Genomic DNA, 3890 nt, shown 5'->3' on the forward strand with positions numbered 1-3890 from the left:
CGACACTCTGATGAAGATGCGGGTTCTGTCCGCGATTACTTCAAAGAAAACATATTTAAGCTACGTGAAGTGTACAAGGAGCTATGTTTTGGAGATGAAGTTATCGAGTTGATGGGAGAGTTGTGTTCCCTGAAACAGTTTTGATTTTCTCACGCGAGTGAAACACGTGTCTGCTCTGGATGGTTGAAAGTGCAGCGCAGAACATCTGTTTATGATCTGCTGTAATCTGTCAAAACAGGCAATAAAGACAAAAAAGTCGCCGTAGCTCAGCGGTAGAGAACCGGACGCATAATTCGGAGGTCGTGGGTTCGAATCCCACCGGCGGCATGTGGTTGCTGTTTCTTCTGCTTTTCTAATCATTTAGCTTTAAGCGATAACATATTCACTAATACTCTAAATCGAACAACAGCACAAAATTAAAAATAATTTAAAATCCCTTAGCCATTTCGTTTCCGTGGCTGTTGGCTTCTCTGAGATTTATAACGAGCCCCTCATCCCCTTCCTTTGTTTGCTTATTTGCTGAGCGAGGGCATCTTTTCTAGCAGCCGTGACGCCATAGGAAGCATAGGAGGGTTCTCATACAGCTTCCACCCTCACCGGTCAACGACGTTCTACGTTATATAGCGGTAACTCTGCACCTGCCACGTCCGCCGCATAAGAACGTGGGTGGCGCTGATGAACACTCTCAATGTAAGGATATTTGTAAACATAAATACCCACGAAAGCAGGAAATTTGACAACCGTCGCCGTAGCTCAGCGGTAGAGAACCGGACGCGTAATTTGGGGGTCGTGGGTTCGAATCCCACCGGCGGCATGTGGTTGTTTTTCTTCTGTTTTTCTAATCAATTATCTTTAAGGAATAACATATTCAGTAATATTCTAAATCGAACAACAGCACAAAATAAAAAAATAATTAAAAATCCCCTTTCTCCTTTGGTTTCCGTGGCTTTTGGCTTCTCTCAGATTTATAACGAGCCCGATATCCCCCTTCCCTTGTTTGCTTAATTGCTTAGCGAGGGATTTGGTTCTGGCAGCCTTGACGCCATAGGAAGCATAAGAGGGTCCTAACACAGCTTCTACCTTGGCCATTCAACGACGTTCTACGTCATATCAGCGGTAACTCAGGACGTGCTACGTCCGTCGCTTAAGAACGGGGGTGGCCCTGATGAACACTCTCAAGGTAAGAATATTTGTAAACATAAATACTAGGGGTGTGCGAATATCCAATTTTTCGAATACGAATCGAATACGAATGCTTAGTTCCGAATATCGAATGGAGTATCGAATAATCAAGGACAGACGCATTTAATCACTACGAAACATTTATTTGGGCACCCAAGAACATCGCAGTTCAACTATCGACGATTAAATGAACACAAAAGGTTTGTGTGGCTGCACAAAAAGTATCCAAGACTCGAACATTATTCTTAGAAGAGTGGAAATATCCGAGAAGATGGCTAGTACACAGCATTGATTAAGGCTAGCTTGCCTTCAGCACAAAAGCGCGTTGCTGGGATGACGTAAAAGGTTGTCGTGAAGGAAAACCAGATGCACCACATGGTCAGGCAGAAGTAATTTCCTTCTACCTGAAACGACTCCTCCAGCTGCAGAAAATGCCCTCTCACTTGGCACTGACCTGGCAAGTATTGCGATGTACTTCGTGCACACATCTGACTATACCAGCTTGGCAGGTATAGCCCCAAAAAAGCTCATCAGTGCAGCCAGCTACCGCATGGGCCTTGGAGGAAGAGATAATTTTCCTTCCGTGTAGGCGCCGCCATGTTATGTATCTGTCGATAGGGCTTGCGGACCGAAATGAACGCCGGTGCTCACAATGAATATTCGGCTAGGTACGAATATTCGCGTAGGGTCGAATATTCGAAACAACACGAATACTTGGATTTCGAATCGAATTCGAATACTAAAAATATAATATTCGAAATATATTCGAAAATTTCAAATATTCGCACACCCCTAATAAATACCCAAGAAAGCAGAAGATTTGAGAGCCGTCGCAGTAGCTCAGCGGTAGAGAACCGAACGCGTAATTCGGAGGTCATGGGTTCGAATCCCACCGGTGGCATGTGGTTGTTTTTTCTTGTGGTTTTCTAATCAATTAGCTTTAAGCGATGACATATACAGTAATATCATAAATCGAACAGCACAAAATAAAAAATAATTAAAAATCCCCTTAGCCCTTTGGTTTCCGTGGCTGTTGGCTTCTCTCAGATTTATAACGAGCCCCTCACCAACTTCCTTTGTTTGCTTATTTGCTGAGCGAGGGCATCTGATGTGGCAGCCGTGGCGCCATAGGAAGCATAACAGGGTTCTCATACAGCTTCCACCCTCACCGTTCAACGACGTTCTACGTCATATCACCGGTAACTCTGCACCTGCTACGTCCGCCGCTTAAGAACGTGGGTGGCGCTGAGGAACACTCTCAAGGTTAAGGTATTTGTAAACATAAATACCCCCCCCCCCCCCAAGCAGAAGAGTTGACAGCCGTCGCCGTAGCTCGGCGGTAGAGCACCGGACGTGTAATTCGGAGGTCGTGCATTCGGATGCCACTGGGGCATGTGGTTCTTTTTCTTCTGCATTTCTAATCAATTAGCTTTAAGCGATAACATATCTGTAATATTCTAAATCGAACAACAGCACAAAATAAAAACATTAAAAATCCCCTTTGTCCTTTGGTTTCCGTGGCTGTTGGCTTCTCTCAGATTTATAACGAGCCCCTCATTCCTCTTCCCTTGTTTGCTTAATTGCTTAGCGAGGGCCTCGATTCTGGCATCCTTAACGCAATAGGAAGTATAAGAGGGTTCTCACACAGCTTCCACCCTCGCCGTTCAACGACGTTCTACGTCATATCAGCGGTAACTCAGGACGTGCTACGTCGGTCGCTTAAGAACGTGCGTGGCGGTGATGAACACTCTGAAGGTTAAGGTATTTGTAAATGTAAATAACCCCCAATGCAGAAGATTTGACGGCCGTTGCAGTAGCTCAGCGGTAGAGAACCGGACGCGTAATGCGGAGGCATGGGTTCGGATCCCACCAGAGGCATGTGGTTGTTTTTTCTCATGCTTTTCTAATCAATTAGCTTTAAGCGATGACATATACAGTAATATTATAAATCAAACAGCACAAAATAAAAATAATTAAAGATCTCCTTTGTCCTTTGGTTTCCGTGGCTGTTGGCTTCTCTCATATTTATAACGAGCCCCTCATACCCCTTCCAATGTTTGCTTAATTGCTTAGCGAGGGCCTCAGTTCTGGCAGCCGTGACGCCATAGGAAGCACAAGAGGCTCCTAATACAGCTTCCACCCTCGCTGCTCGACGACGTTCTACGTCATATCAGCGGTAACTCAGGATGTGCTACGTCCGCCACTTAAGAACGAGCGTGGCACTGAAGAACACACAAGGTTAGGTTATTTGTAAACATAAATACTCCCGAAAGCACAAAATTTGACAGCCGTCCCCGTAGCTCAGCGGTAGAAAACCGGTCGCGTAATTCGGAGATCAGGGTTCGGATCCCACCGGCGGCATGTGGTTGTTTTTTCTTCTGCGTTTCCAATCAATTAGCTTTAAGCGATAACATATTCAGTATTATTGTAAATCGAAGAACAGCACAAAATAAAAAATAATTAAAAATCCCCTTTGTCCCTTGCTTTCCGTGGCTGTGGGCTTCTCTCAGATTGATAACGAGCCCCTCATTCCTCTTACCTTCTTTGCTTAATTCCTTGGCGAGGGCCTCGGTTCTGACATCCTTGAAGCCAGAGGAAGTATAAGAGTCCTCACACAGCTTCCACCCTCGCCGTTCGACGACGTTCTGCGTCATATCAGCGGTAATTCAGGCTCTGCTACATCCGCCGCTTAAGAACGTGGGTGGCGC

General features: G+C 45.3%; 1 non-coding gene across 1 annotated transcript; it reads left to right on the plus strand.

The window, feature by feature from the left end:
- The first annotated feature begins 255 nt into the window (after nt 1-255).
- On the plus strand, nt 256-327 carry TRNAM-CAU (transfer RNA methionine (anticodon CAU)). The gene has a single exon. It is a non-coding gene; the product is annotated as a tRNA-Met (tRNA).
- Nucleotides 328-3890: the final 3563 nt, after the last annotated feature.

The sequence above is a fragment of the Amblyomma mixtum genome, chromosome 2 (genome assembly GCF_055824585.1).
Source record: "Amblyomma mixtum isolate Tamu chromosome 2, ASM5582458v1, whole genome shotgun sequence".
Lineage (NCBI taxonomy): Eukaryota > Metazoa > Arthropoda > Arachnida > Ixodida > Ixodidae > Amblyomma > Amblyomma mixtum.